At 41.7% G+C, this 16,657-nt stretch overlaps 1 long non-coding RNA gene across 3 annotated transcripts in view; it reads right to left on the reverse strand.

Moving 5' to 3' along the window:
- Nucleotides 1-16,657, reverse strand: part of LOC142104033 (uncharacterized) — a 163,849-nt gene that overhangs the window by 85,701 nt on the left and 61,491 nt on the right. For 2 of the 3 annotated variants that reach the window (XR_012679499.1, XR_012679500.1), the window contains exons 3-4: nucleotides 12,110-12,236; nucleotides 11,040-11,160 (exon numbers count right to left, since the gene is read on the reverse strand). This is a non-coding gene — a long non-coding RNA (uncharacterized LOC142104033). The remainder of the gene's footprint in view (nucleotides 1-11,039; nucleotides 11,161-12,109; nucleotides 12,237-16,657) is intronic. The other variant, XR_012679501.1, reaches the window with a different exon arrangement.

A 16,657-nucleotide genomic window follows, 5' to 3' on the forward strand; every position in this document is an offset into this window, starting at 1 on the left:
GGGGAGCCTAGTCTTGTGTGTAGGGACGGGAACTGAAAATTTAGGAAATTCCTGTTTGAGTCAGAATAAGGGCCAGGACAGACAGCTACAAACATAATCCAATTCATGCACAGGCTGCCTGGACGTACAGCAGAGGTGGGCATCCTGTGGATCCAGGTGTTGTGGAACCAAAAGTCCCAGCAAGTTCTGTTAGTCCAAGATGACCTCTGTACAAGAAATGCTGATTAGAAACGGCCACCACCCAGCATAGAAGTACTTGTTAGACAGGGGACTATCTAGTATTTTGCTCTAGAAAATCTATTGGGGAACATGAATGCAGGGCAGGCTCAAGGCAGTTGGTGAAACCCCCAAGGTGTTAAACCACCGACAGCATAAAAACAGATTTAAATATTATCTCCTAAATTGATGTCTTTGAAGCAACATGTTCTGTGTTTTTTATAGTTTGTTCCAAACCACCATTTTAATATCAGGTAGCAGTATACACACCTCCCAACATTTATCCAGGCAAAATTGGGACAAAATAAACCCTGATTATCATCCACCCAAACCTTACCGCCGATCAACACAAACACGCCCACCCTCCACAAAGCCACACCCACAATCTTAGGAAGCTCCACCCACTTCAGTGTTCCCAAGTGAAGACAGTTGGGTGGAATGAATATGGCAGGATCCGCCTGAATCTTTCTGCACTGTAATTTAAAATAGATATCTATTTATTTTGCTGTATTTATATTCACCCTCATTCAGCGGTGGAAGACGGGGGGTGTACGGTGGACTTCTTCTACTGCCATCATTGTAAAACTATTACATAACAGTCATTTACATTCCCATAATATTTTTCATACCGTCACTTCTATATTTACATACAGCCACTTAGAAATGGCGACCACTGTGTGCATTATTAATATAAATCTTGTTGCAATCTCTTATTCAAGGGGTCTCTAAAGAGAACGTTCTCGCTTTCACCCACCATTGGGTTGCACGTGCATTGGCAGGCTAGGCAAAGGCCAGTTACACAGTGGGCTACCTTGGGCTGGTTCACTGGCCACCTGCATTTTTTTCCCTTTAAAATGTTCCTAAAAGGCTGCTGAGTCGAGGCTTGCCCATGTATCCCCCCCCCCCCCCCCCCCCCCCCACACCCACGGCTAAAATTTGACAGCCATCCCCTGTGCACATGTTGAAACCATCCATCACCCATGTACGCCGCATTTCAGCCCTGTCATGTCGTTCAAAATCTACAGTCAACTGATTCTGTTGTTTTTACGGTACAGAAATATCACAGAGAGATTGTATTGTTGGTATTGTACAAAATAAACAAAATTGAGTCCCTTCCCTGCCCGTGTTTGTGCTGCATGGGAAACATGTCAGCATAGCTTTGTGCAGTAGAGTCTTTGATGACTTCTGTCATTTTCAATGTGTTTGATGCATTAGTCTTTCGGAGAGCGTATGACACTTCGTTCCCGATGTAAAATGGAGCTGTCACCGTCTGGGGTTTTTCTCTCTTTTTTTGTTTGATGAAAAACGTGTGATTAGAGGCGACGGTAACAGTCCGGTCAAATAAAGCCCCATTACCTCCACCGGCACCAAAGAAAACTCATGACTGAGGTCATTATGAAACGGTACGCAAGAGAAAACATTATATATAACAATCTCTCCCTCTACGCTTTTCCTAATATTTCTCACAGTCAATATGAGGAGTCTGTTTATTTACTGAGATAGAAACGGTCGATCATTTCGTAATAAAACTCCTTCCTCTCCCAGCCGGAGGTAGATTATGAAACCGCTCATTAATAAGTGCAGAATACAGCAGATATTACAAGAACTTGGAATGGGGAGAGAATGTGAATCAGCAGGAAGTTGTATTAGCAAAAAAAAATTGACTGCAAATATTTATGGCTATTACAGCAGTTGTTATCTCTGTAGCTTTTCTCCCTCTGCTGATTGGGTTGTCCTTTTGCGCTGTGATGTAAGCAATAGGCGGATGTGGTATAATTTATTCGCCATGTTGTAGAAAGCAGGATCACTTGGTTGTTGAATGATTTGATTTATTGCTAGTTTGGCCTCCAATTGTTTAAGTGGATGTATTCTAAATGATTGCATCACAAGTTGTTTCATGGTAGATGGAGGCAGAACATCAGCCAAATTTCATGTCCTGGCTGATTAAATCCCATTGTGCTTTCCATTTCAATGTGTCTAACGTACGTCAACGTACCTAAGAAGATACAATCATGTCAACAGCACATTTTAAATTGCGGTTAAATGCAGCTTCCTGTTTTGTTACAGATACACAAATAAATGCAATGCAAATTGTATATGTTTTCACCTGTATTTTAACTTGCCACAAAGAACACATTGCAAAAGCCAGTGTGTAAATACCCGGTATATATAACATAGCAGCTCCTTCTTATTGAATTTTGTTTTTTGTTTTTTTTTCTGAATGGCAGGAAAGCTCCACAGAGGCAATCTTCACGAAAACGTTCACTTCCTGTGATTATTTTGCCCGTAGTTGGCTTTTATTTCATTGACGTTGGATTATGCTGGAATTTGTTCAGTTACAGGTTTGTATTTTAATGTGTTCTTTATATGACTCTGGGGATACAGGCTGTGGAGCACAACAAACAGACTGCAAGCAGCCAGATGCTCGACCGGTGAAACACATTAATTGCCTAAAGGAAATTTTATTAGTCTTCTGACAGATACGACTCTCCGTTGGCCCTTTTCTATCTTACGGTGTGAATTCCAGTTTAAATACCTTTTACACCTCCCCATGGCAGTGATGTTTATTACTTTTAGGGAAATAAGACCTAATTTCTCCCTCCTGCCCCCAGTATATTCCCCCCGCCGGGATTAATTGTTCTGCACCTTGCAGAAATACTCTCCTCATGGCCAGTGTGTGATATAAAAGGTAAGGTAATACTCTCCTCATGGCCAGTGTGTGATATAAAAGGTAAGCAAAATATTTTGCTATTTTTATATTCTTACAATATCATTTTTCAGCAGCTGCCGAAGCATTTTTCAAAGTCATGCTGCAAAAAGGATATGTAAAGGACAATTGACAGTTTGATCAAAATTGTATCTTAAAATGTTGTTTTTTTTTTAGCAGCTATGTCATAGTGAAGGCCGAATTAAAAATTGAAATGATTACCCCTTAGATAAATTGCTTTAGTAATCTGCACAGTAAGCTCCGATGTTGGGATGGAGGGCAGGTTAAATACCTCATAGGTCACACAGATATTCTGAGGAAGCTAGCTTAGCATGCATGTCATAGAACTGAGTTGCCATATCTATGGATAACCCAATTTCCTTCCTGTCACCAACCTAAGATAACTATAAAAATCTATATTTTTTTAAAGACAGGTATAGAAAAGTGTTAGTCTTGTCAATTAGCAAGAAGGTGGGACTCAGTGTTATCCATAATCCAGGTAGATACAGGACTCCATGCAGCTTCAAATAACACAAGCTGTAAGCCTCCCCCAAACAGGGCCAATGTATTTATATATAAAATATAAGACTTCAAAATGCTCTCTTTCATATTTTGAGAGGTCTAAATTTAGTTACAGGATCTACATCAGGTGTGCGACTTTTAGATAGCAACTGTACAGAGAAACTGGAGAAATCAAATATTTAATTCAGGAATTAACATTTTATATCTATATTTGTTATGTAACCGTGACTGAACTCATACCCTGGCTGATGAATGTGAAATTATTTTTCTGTGACACTCCTGGGAAGAGATATTTCTTTTCAAGAAGTCTTGAACAGAAAGTTATTTACATTACCAGAGTTGTAAACCCTCATTAGCATTTATACTGATTTTCTTTGACTTGACATCACAGAAGGAAGGGGAGAGGGGGTTGCTAAGGCAGAGAGTAGGGACATTTGTAAAACTATCCATTGGTGTCATTCTTTTGGAAATCAATTTAATTGAGAGGTGTTTATTTCTGCCATTTCACCAGCATACAGATTATGCAATCTATGTAAGTATTTTCTGTCATTTTTATTCTTTTTATTTTTCCAAACTGTTATTGTGTCATTTGTTATATATATATTTTATATATATATATATATATATATATATATATATATATATATATATATATATATATATATATATATTTAGCCCTGTACCTTTTTAAATTTAATCTAAAATTGAAGAAGCTTGTCCTTGTTACTGTAACAGATCCATAAGCTTTTTATGCCAAGGTGCGTTTAACCATTTGAGTGTAAAGTGTTAACCCTTTGGTTACCATAGAGGGTAGCATGTGCCAACGTATACATTTATTAATCAATAACTGTTTTGTACCCTAGAAGGTATTTCTTAAAAACTTTTTTTTTTCTTCAAACCATTAATAAAATATTTGGGAACTGATTCTATTCTGGCAAAATCTAATTACGGTAGCTCTTTTCTTGTGCCTTATAATAAAGAGTCTTTGCCCTGTAGTACCTCATAGTTACTCTTTGGCAGAGCTCTCCTTTACGTTTATTTATTATTACTGTGCAGATTATTACCTTTGTAACCTCCCTAGAGGTCTGTAGAGCATTGCCCTACGAATACGAACGTATACATTGTGTACAACGTCCCATGCCTGGAAACCAAATGGTATTACCAAAACTCAATTTACTTTGAATTCATCAAGACACAATTTTTATGTTCCCCAGTTTTCTAATGTAACTATCAAGATATAAATTTATAATAATAATCCTGTTGCAGGACTTTACCTGTCTTTTATAAAGGCCATACTAAGTCTGCCCCATAGAGCCATTGTTCTTGTCTTTACACTAATACCGTATCTCCTTGCAAAGCTATCTGATCCATCTTATTCTGAGTGATACAGATGCTTGAGATTAAACCAATTTGATTATTATCGGGCATGGTGGTAAATACAGTTGGAATCCGACTGCTATTGGCCTATGAGTTATTATTATTATTATTATGATTGTTTATTTGTAAGGCGCCACATGGTTTCCGCAGCGCCGTACACAGTACAAACAGTAGACCATACAGAACATTAAACATAAAATACCAATACTTCGTAAACTCCGGGCAGGCAAATACAGTAGAGACGGAGTGGAAGAACAGGTATGGAGACAGGAGGAAAGAGGGCCCTGCTCATACGAGCTTACATCCTAAGGGAGGGTGGACAGAATCAGGCACAGAAGGGAGCCAGTGAGGCAAAGGGGAGAACCGAAGAGATGAGAGGTTAAGTGGATGGTTGGTAGGCCTTAAGAAACAGGTGAGTTTTAAGTGCCAGTTTGAAGGAGCACAGGTTGGGTGAGAGACGGATGGAGCGAGGGAGGTCGTTCCAGTGAAGGGGGGCAGCGCGGGAGAAGTCTTGGATTCTAGAGTGGGAAGAGATGATCAGAGTGGAGGAGAGTCGGCGATCATTGGCTGAGCGCAGGGAGCGGGCAGGAGTGTGAATGGAGAGGAGGTTAGAGATATAAGGGGCAGTAGACTGGGAGAGAGCCTTGTAAGTGGTGGTAAGGAGTTTGAAAAGGATTCTATAGGGGAAGGGGAGCCAGTGTAAGGCAAGACAGAGAGGGGAGGCAGAGGAGGAGCGGCGTGAGAGGAAGATAAGTCTCGCAGCCGCATTATAGAGCGGAGGGGGGCGAGGTGGGAGCAGGGGAGGCCAGTTAGGAGGAGGTTGCAGTAGTCGAGGCGGGAGATGATGAGAGCATGGATGATAGTTTTGGTGGCATCTTGAGAGAGGAAGGGACGGATGCGGGCAATGTTATGGAGTTGGAAGCGACAGGCTTGGGCGAGGGATTGGATGTGGGGGGCAAAAGAGAGAGAGGAGTCAAGAGTGACTCCCAGGCAGCGGAGTTGGGTGACAGAGGAGATAGTGGAGTTGTTAACAACAATGGAGAGGTTGTGGTGGGAAGGGAATCTGGGTGGGGGAAAGACAATGAGTTCAGTTTTGGAGATGTTAATTTTAAGAAAGCGTGAGGACATCCAGGAGGAGATGGCTGAGAGGCAGTCAGTTACATGAGAGAGGAGGGAGGAGGAAAGATTAGGAGAAGAGATGTATAGTTGAATATCATCAGCATATAGGTGATACTGAAGACCGAATGAGGAGATGAAAGCCCCAAGGGAGGAAGTATAGAGTGAAAAGAGTAAAGGGCCAAGAACAGAGCCCTGAGGGACTCCTACAGGGAGAGGGGAGGGGGTGGAGAAAGAACCAGATGTGGATACAGCGAAGGAGCGGTTAGCAAGATATGAGGTGAACCAGGCATGGACAGGACCAGAGAGGCCGAGGGAGAGAAGAGTTTGCAGCAGGAGGGGATGGTCCACAGTGTCGAAGGCCGCGGAGAGGTCAAGGAGGATAAGTATAGAGAAGTGACCCTTGGATTTGGCTGATAGGAGATCATTAGTGACTTTAGCCAGGGCTCTTTCGGTGGAGTGGAGGGGGCGGTAGCCGGATTGGAGAGGGTCAAGGAGGGAGTTGTCAGAGAGGTGCCTGGTGAGGCGGCAGCAGACAATCCGCTCAAGTAATTTGGAGGCATATGGGAGAAGAGAGATAGGGCGGTAGTTTGCAAGAGAGGTGGGGTCAAGATTGGGTTTCTTGAGGATAGGGGAGATAAGAGCGTGTTTGAATGAGGATGGGACAACGCCAAAGGAGAGTGATAGGTTGAAGAGGTGTGTGAGGTAAGAGCAGGCAGTAGGAGAGAGAGAGCAAAGGAGGTGGGAGGGGATGGGATCAAGAGGACAGGTAGAGGGTGGAGAGGAAAGAATAAGGGAGCGAACTTCTTCACCTGATGTAGGGATGAAGGAGCACCAGAGCCGGTTGATAGCGGGAGGTGAAGCGGTGAGGGTGGCGGGAGAGGGATGGGAGGAGGAGATGTTCTGTCTGATGGCTTCAATTTTGGAAGTGAAAAAGGAGGCGAAGTCAGACGCAGAGAGGGAAGGCGGGACAGTGGGAGGGGGGGGGGGGAGTTCGGTCATCTTCTATCCACAATAATAGGCCCAGACAGAAGTGTTCATCCAAGTTGGTCCTAGATTGGACATTGACACTTTCACACTGCGCTAACACAAGTAGCAGGACCAGTCCATGTATAGCCTGAAATACTCATGTATAATTAGTCTATCATAATACTACACTGTGGGGGTGTGGTCTATCTGTCATAACGGAGGGTGTGGCCTATTCCCTATGGACTGAGAATGACTGGCGGCAGAGAGAGAGACAGACACAACCTCTTACATTTATCTATAGCCTGCACAAATACATAGCATATGCATACCTCCTGTATTTAATATCTTAATAACTGCAATTCATATGCAAATACCCCTAAAGTTCTGCAGGGTCCCTAACAAGGAACATAGCCCCAAATAGTGACACCTATCTACTTCTTTACACCTCTATAGTTTCTTCATTTTAGTTCTGTTAAATAAAATAGGCTGCTGTGTCTATATGAAGGACACTAGTTATTATATTTATTGCAACAATTTTGCAATTCTGAAGTCCGCATTTATTATTATGATCCTGCAGAGATCATTTTGACATTGTTGGTTTATTAATTGTGCAAATTGAACATCAGAAACATTCCAACAACTGCATTTATTTGACAACTTACTTCCTAAATTTGTGCAAATAGTTCCTGCTTGCCCCTTACGACTGTCCACTTCTACCAAGTCAGCTTTCTATGGGAGAAGAACATTTGTCTGTCCAAGACACTAATCACTTAATCAGGAGTAATCTCTACAGCATTCCTCTATATCACGTTATTCCACAATCAGCATTTTACCGGAAAGCCGCAATAATGAAATGTACAGATAGAGCGATTACGTGTGTAATTCTGGAGAGAAAATAAGGTCCCGCTGCTAAACTCCGCTCTGTGCTTCTCGTGCTCCTATTTTTCTTTTAAACAATTTCACAGAACAAATAAATTGCTGCTGGTTTTAGCTGCAACCCTATGATAATGTTTAGTGCATTTCATCGCTACCCTTTCCAATTTGTGGCTGCCACGTGGGTGTCTGGTGAGTGACCTGCACCCCAGAGAGTGCATTAGTGACAACAGTATTTTCTTGCTTCCATTGTACCAGAAAAACTTGTGACCCCATCAATAAAACCTCTGAGAGCCTCACTCAGTACAAAGACGTATCTCTCTTCAGCTTAATGTGAGTACGGTGATAAGGAGTCACATTGTATGAATATCATGCGCAGATTTATATAAAATCATGCAGCATTAAAGCATACAATTGTACGTGATGAGGAACTAGAAAGTGTCCTTAATATCTGAAGAAAGATACATTTGTGAAACACGTTGCAGAACAACCTGACTCTTGCTCTTTCAACCCAAACTGTTCCCATGTGTGTTGACGATCAAGATACGTAAATGTAATTCCTTTTTTAATCATAATAAGGCAATACATTTGATCTAGTTCATCCCTATGCATATTTGTTATTGATTCCATTTACCTGTGTATCCATTTTCATCGTGTGAGGCAGATTGGTGCAGCTGTGTTATATTATCGGCCTCACTATACAGCGACTAAATTGGTGTTTCTCTTGAGCTGGAACTGGCAATTGAACTGTTTGGTGACTCGTGACATTTTTGCATTTGATATTTGCAGAAAGGGATTATGGTTCAGTAACATTGTTGCGACTCCATGATATAGTAACATTGTACATTTTATAGAGATTGTGTTGCAATTGTTACCATTTAATCAGTGCAAAGGCTTTTTGTTAGATTGAGCAAATTGAAAAGACACAGTAATGGACTAGCAGTGGTAATCAATCAAGGCACTTCAGGTAATTGTTATTTTGTTAGTGCCTTGGTGTAGGCTTCTGTATCCTTTTTGACTGTAACCTACCAGAATTCCCTCCTTTCTGTGAGCTTCACACTAGGAACTCTTTGGAGCATGTGCATAGGCATTGCTTCCAAATATTCTAATATGGTATATAAGCTTATTTCTGTTCTACTTTATGGAACATTCTCTGTAGCCTTCCTTAGTAAACAATTTTGGAGATTAAAGGCTGTCATGATCGCTTTATCCCAATATGTCATTGGCATATCTGCATCAAAAAACATTTACTGGCTTTTACAGAGAGTATGTCTCTCTCTCTCGTGTATACCATTCTGTTCGGAGTTGTATGGTACTGTAATCGTGAACACAATTCAGTTCTTTTTAAGATGGCTTGTGTGTTACCACTTGCACATCCAAGGCCTGATTCACCATGGAAAACAACGTGGATGCAATCTGCATTTTTTAAAATTGCATGGAGCTTGCATGCACGTCCGCCCGCACTCAACTACAATTGAATCTCAAGAAACGTTTGCATTCTAATACGGATATAGCTATGCTCTGGCTATACAGTACTTGATGTATTCAGACAGACAGAACACACTGCAGGACACGCTTAATGCATATGGAAAGCATGGAAAACAAATATTAAATACATTAACACTTCTTAATAATATAATCATTAATAAAAATAATATTTTTTTTACATCAAATACATATATCAGAATGTTAATGCCAACTGTACATAAAGCATTTTTACAGTTGCTCTTAACTGCAAACACGTTTCATCATCACTATCAGTCGGCACTTACACCTGACCTGTAGCTGGTGCAAGTAATAAGGCACATACCCGAAAGATGCACAGAGCTTGAATCAGAAGAACCTGCATGCGCTCAATCCTTGGCACACCCTTACTGTACATTGACTACGTGCATACGCCCCTTCACGCCCATATTCCGCCCTTTAAATCTTGAGCTGTCAGAAGTGTCCTTTGCGTTTCAATACTTGAATTGCATACACTTGCGCTCAGTCTGTTATTGAGCATGCGCAGAGCAAATTCATGCAAAATATGGCTCGCAATGTGACTTACGTCCAAAGATGCAAAAAGGCCCGCAGATCTATAACAAACATAGTGTCTTCTGATAAACTTGTTACTTATTTGAGCAAGCTTCAGTTCCAGGTAGGCTCTTTTGTATCTTGACAGATCATTGAGGAACATGAGAAAAAACTTTGTCCATCCAGTGGTCTCATTGCTCATAAAGCTCACACACATCCATATATATCAGGTCCAGTGATTGTTCCCCTCTGCTATTTTCATTTTCCCTTTCAAGCAGCTTGATATTATAGTAAAGCTTATTTCACCAGCATTAACCCGGTGTGGATGGAGTAGCGATCGCATCTAGCGATCGCAAGATATAAGCAATATGAGATTAATACTCAAAAGTACTTTTGTATGGGTCACTTTGAACTGGTTATTCAGAGTGAAAACATGTGGACAATGGTTGGGGGAAGTTGCCCCTCACCCCTTTGCAAGGACAAATGAACTGACCTATAACCTGCAAGGAACTGGAATATCATTAACCCTTGACCAATGAAGACCACACTAAGTGTTATCTGTATACTATATACAAGCATGCTGGCCTTTGTTCTATCTCTCTTTGATCTTGGCAACGTGAGAGCAAGGCTATATTCAGTGAACCTGTGTGAACACTATAAGGAAGATGTAATGTATTCAGTGGTTTTATACTTTCCTGTTTTATTGTAACATTTTTAATGTGTATTAATGGCTTGCTGTAAAATCCTGCTATATTTTGCAATTAAATATTTTTGTGTTTTGGAACCACAACAATCGCATTGGACAATGTACTATTGGTAAACGATAAAATTACTTTAATAATCTGAAAATGAGATTGGAAGACGCAGGATGCACCCCAAATTAGTAAAGGAAAATATCTGATCTCCAACAGAAGAAAACAGAAATATACCGGCAAAATGATTGGTAGAATTCCTTATAATAAAAAATATCCATGGAACGTCTTATATATAATAGTTTAGTTTTATCATATTTGTATTACTTCCTATGATACTCTGACAGATATCACTAGAAGAGGTTAACCAGAGTCATTCTGTTGTTCCTGGTCTCTAGCTTCCCATCCAAACCTGCTTACGCTGACTAACCTGTACCTGCAGTTAACCTGTTGGGCCAGTGCTTTAGTTCCTCCGATAACCTGGATATCCCGGCAGCCTGTTTGTATGAACTTGTGTTAGTTGCCTTATTACCTACTACATCTCATTTTACCTGTGTGATCTGTGTTTAAAATAAACCACTTTATTTAATTTACATTCTCTCCGTGGTCTTCATATTAGGAATCCTGACAGAGATAAGAGGCCAATTTTCTTAAAATTCCTGTATTCATATACTGCAAATAAAATAAACCGCATAACAACTTATTTTATGTTCCCAGTATTTCAAACGCACAATATGAGGTGGGTCACAGTGAATTCAGGTAATTGCACAGATGCAGCTTTGTCAGTGTTAAATCTCTAATCCTATTGTATATTCTCAACAGTCATTAGGTCTTTTTTAAATCCTATTGTATATGTTTACCAGTCAGTAGGTCTTTCAGATGTATAGTATCATGTGTCACAATTTATTTGAGTGGTTGCATTATTTTGACTTTATTGGTATTAAGTCTCTAACTCACATTCACCTGGGAGTATTACAATGTACTACTCATTCACACGTTCATTTAACACTTCACACAGATTATTTGTATCACTTTCAATCAAACCACTCGTTCTTATACCTTAATTATTAGGAAGTGTCTATCCCTCAGTTGTTATAACTGTAACAATACAAGATACTCAACAAGTTCTTCCATTCTACATTAACCACTAAAATTAGATACACTGTAACATTCATCTACTTCCTGACTAGTTGTTGCTCTTACTCCCCTCAGTCCATACTGATTGATTCTGCTATTTGGTTATTATTAGATTCTCATTTGAATTCATTCACTATACTCTGTGATTTATATTGATTGTTCCTCTTACACCCCCCCCCCTCCTACTAGTTATGTCTCTCCCACCCCTCAATCCAAGCTGATTACTCCACTGTCTGCTATTTATTCACTGCTAATTCCTTATTTCATTGATTGAATTTACTCTGCCTATTTTCTCTTATCTGTCTCACTATCTTGCATTTTTAATGATTAATACAACTGATCCGACGATGCTAACATACATCCCTGATTCAAACCCATCTCACAGATCCCCTTACTATATCCTATGGACGTTTCACATATTTTGCTTAACCTACCTATAAATTTAACCTTTGAATAAGAATGAGCCCCTGCTCCAATCACAAACCTTTTCCTTTGAGTGACGGCTCAGCTCTCCAATCCACCCTCTCCCCAACTGTGAGCGTGGATTATTCTGCAAAGTGCTAGCTCCGGGAATAACTCTTGGTGGTAGCCGTCTGGGATTTATAGTAAGCCTGTAGTATAAAAATTGAATTTTAATCATTGCAAGACAGACCAGGAGGGTTTGCTGCGATTAACCCTTTGCCACACACATGTCACGCAAGCTCGAGTGAGTGTTGATTCATGACACAAACACACAAGCCCTTTCCCCATTTGCTATTAATCCATCTCAACACATTTCTTGCAAATTGATTACAGATTTATTTGGATGCTGATCTGAACACACAACTAGATGGCTCCCTGTGTGGCCGCAACAGACAGGAAGTCTTAGAGAAACTGTTTCTCTTGCATGAACAGCCTTATTTAAACGTCCTTATTTGCAGCATCTTCCACAGGGTTTCGCATATCGGCCTCTGGAACATGCTACAAATAAGGTGTAGCTCTTTTACATATAATTCAGGATTAATGGTCCTTGGAGCAGAAACGTCATATCATCTGCATTTTATTGTACAATCTTGCCATGGTCAGCTATATACATACATTACAACTGAACAAACCCCAGTACAAATCAAGTTAAACAGAGCTATTAAATAAATGAAGCCAATAATAGAATAATCATGGTAATTAAAAGAACCTCAAGTCTACTGTTAACCTTAAAACACTCTGACGTCAGTCTGTAACAAATATTACAATCTTATATGTCTGTGCCTGTTTACCTTTTGTTGTGCGTATGTGCTTGTCTGTGTTTGTTTAGGTGTTTTTAATGTTTTTCTCCAGGAAAAGGTGTCTACATTGGTGGGCAGTGTGGTGCCAAAAAAGACAAGCAAGTCATGCCCCATGCTGTGTCTTTTGGAGGCCCAGACGGCCACCTTGCTAAATTGGTTGAGCATGGCCACCACTGTGAGCAACATAGTGGGGGCAAAAACAGGAGAGACGCAAAGGAGAGAGATTGTAAGTAGGGGAAGGAAATATGATGAGGAGAGAGGTGCAAGAAAGTCTCTGCTGAAATTACTGTCGAAGTCCGATAGTTGGATGAAGTAAACTAGATTGATTAATATTTTTTATCGTGCGATTGCAATTACTATGCCACCTGTTATGATGCAATCGCACAGATTCATAACACACATTTATATTCGCACTTACACTTGTGAATAATACACATTTATTAAGGTTCCAATCCACATTTATTTATTAGCAAAATGTATTAGATCGTTTATTTATGCATATATAATACTATAGTAAAGGTATTTATGGTTCAGGTTTTTTTAAAGGTAAAGAGTTTGGTCTCATATTAAAGCTTATTTCACCAGCATTAACCCGGATTGGACAGAGTAGCGATCGCATCTAGCGATCACAAGATATAAGCAATATGAGATTATTACTCAAAAGTACTTTGTGTATGGGTCAGTTTGAACTGGTTATTCAGCGTGAAGACACGTAGAGAACAGTTGGGGGAAGTTGCCCCTCACCCTCTGAAAGGATCAAATGAACTGACCTATGACCAGCAGGCAACTGGAATATCATTAACCCTGGACCAATGAAGACCTCACTTACTGTTATCTGTATACATCGTGACATCACCAGTGTTTTTTCTATACTGAAGCTGCATATAAGCATGCTGGCCCCCATTGTTCGGTCTCTTTGATCCTGACTACATGTGACCATGACTGTATCCCCTGGGCCTGGTTAAAGCACTATAAGGGAAATGTAATGTATTTGTTGTTTTTATACTTTCCTGCTTTATTGTAACATCTTTAATGCGTAATAATGGCTTGCTGTAAATCCTGCTATATTTTGCAATTAAATATCTTTGTGCTTTGGAACCACAACAATCGCATTGGACAATGTTTTATTGGTAAGCAATAAAATGACTCTAATATTATAAAGAGGGAGTAATTAAGCAGAAGCAAGAATGGAGAAAAGTATTATTATTATTATTATTATTATTTATTTATAGGGTGCCACTAAGTATCCGTAGCGCCGTACAGGGACAGACAGAAATACAGTCAGGGCCTGATTAAGGGTTCTGGCCGCCCTAGGCTAATACGGCCGCAGCGCCCCCCCCCCCCCCTCCTCCGAATATATAGGTGTATAGGAACACTCCTGAATATGAATGTTCAGGTGTATTCTCCAGCATTCAAATTTAGACAGATTGTGCCATTGTCTTGTGCCATTGTCACCTGTTCTTGCTCTTCTCTCTTGCAACTTTGTTATCCTCTCGCTGGCTTCTGAAAAGTTGGCGTCCTGTTTTGAAAATGCAAAAATGTATTATAATGCAAACCCTGAATGATTAGGCCCTTTAGTTAAAACAAAACACTCCATTATGGCCAGCTAAAAGTACCCCATTGGACAGGCATATATAAGCAATATCTGAATATTTGTTGTCAATCAAATACAAACCTCTACCAGCCCCATCTCACTAATATTTAGTATTCTAGTGATTGCTGAGACCACCCATGTGACCACCACACAATCATGAGATTCTGCCCCTCAAAGCTGCTGTATTTTTTAAATACCCCCTGCAGCCATTTTCCTTAACCACAACCCCCCCCACAGCCATTTTCCTTAACCCCTGCTGCAGCCATTTTCTTTACCTCCCATCCTGCATCCATCCCCCTTGCAGCTATTTTCCTTACCTCCACTCTGCTAGCTAGCTATCCCCCCCGTCACATCAAAACTCCCCCAGTCACATATATCAGACCCCCTCCTCTGCCCTCCTTCATACATATCAACCTCTCTCCCTCCCTATAGATTTTCATGGCAGCCCCCCCCCTCCCACCCTATAGATTTGTATGACAGTCCCCCTCTCCCTCCCTATCCATATGCATGACAGTCCCCCCTCTCCCTCCCTATAGATATGCAGGGTAGTCCCCCCCCCTCCCTATAGATATGCAGGGTAGTTCCCCCCCCTCTCTATAGATATGCAGTGTAGTTCCCCCCCTCCCTATAGATATGCAGGGCAGTTCCCCCCCTCCCTATAGATATGCAGGGCAGTCCCCCCCCCTATAGATATGCAGGGCAGTTCCCCCCCCCTCCCTATAGATATGCAGGGCAGTTTCCCCCCCCCCCCTCCCTATAGATATGCAGGGCAGTTCCCCCCCTCCCTATAGATATGCAGGACAGTTTCCCCCTTCACTTACCTGTAGTTGTGCCAGCATCGCTCCTCTCCTCAGATCAGCAGATAGGAAGTGAAGACGTCCTGCTTCCTGTCTGCTGCACAGCAACAGGCAGCCTGGCGATTGGCTGTGTGTTGCTAACCACTGACCACCATTGCTTTTGATTGTCGAGCCCTCCACCCCCCCGCGGCGACCCCCCCCTCCCCCACCCCGAAAAAAAAAATGAATGAAGAAAAAAAAAAATATATATTTTTTTTTTTTTTAAAAAAATACCCACAGGGCAGCGCCCCCCGGGACCCAGCGCCCCAGGCTGCAGCCTGGTCAGCCTAGTGGTTGATCAGGCCCTGAATACAGTACAGGGTGAGACATCACGGAACAGTTAACAAAAAGCACAGTAACTCGGAAGCTCAAAGTACAGCTAGATGACAGGCGAGAGCCCCAGCGGGGTAGCTAGAGGGGTAGAAGGGCCTCACGGAAGAGACAAGGAGCTGGAGAGCAGAGTTAAGGTGGTGGAGAACAGGAGGAGAGGAGGCCCTGCTCGAAGGAGCGTACAATCTAAGGGGAGGGTAGGACGGACAGAGACGCAAGGGTAGGAGGAGGAAAGGGGGAGAGCGGAGGCAAAGACGGAGGGGAGGGGGGGAGAGGAGAGCGACGAGGAGGAAGGTAGGTGGGAGACAGGAAGGAGGGCAGTTAAGTGGGGGACTGGAAGGCTATAAGGAAGAGGTGGGTTTTTAAGGCCCGTTTGAAGCTGGACAAGTTGGGTGAAGTTCTGATGGAGCGGGGGAGCTGGTTCCAGTGGAGGGGGGCAGCACGGGAGAAGTCTTGGATGCGAGCGTGGGAGGAGGTGACCAGGGGGGAAGAGAGGCGACGGTCATTGGCCGAACGCAGAGGGCGGGATGGAGCATGGATGGAGATGAGGCTGGAGATGTAGGGAGCGGTGGAGTTGGAGAGGGCCTTGAAGGTAAGTGTAAGGAGCTTGAACACGATAAAGATAAAAGCCTGCAGAAGATCATTTATTACAGTAAGTAAAGCAATAGGTAGAGTAAAACTAAGTTATCATCATCAACGCTAATTGATAAGGCGCCACAGATTCCGCAGCTTTGGAAATAATCTTACAGATCTGATACATGAATAAAATAAATATAAACAGAGATACACAAATACATTTAAGCAGAATAACCCATACATGGTTAGTCATGAGCTAACAATTACAGCGAGCACGGAAACAGGTATGAATCCAGGCGTGTTACTGAACAGACACTGGGGATTCAGATTAAGACTTGACATCAGGGTCGTTAGAGCTGGACAGACATGAGCCATAGGGTAGAGAGGGCCTTGTCTGTGAGAGTTGCATTCTACAGTGAGGAGGTATTGACAGA

Source organism: Mixophyes fleayi, chromosome 10 (assembly GCF_038048845.1).
Source record: "Mixophyes fleayi isolate aMixFle1 chromosome 10, aMixFle1.hap1, whole genome shotgun sequence".
In the NCBI taxonomy this organism is placed as follows: Eukaryota; Metazoa; Chordata; class Amphibia; order Anura; family Limnodynastidae; genus Mixophyes; species Mixophyes fleayi.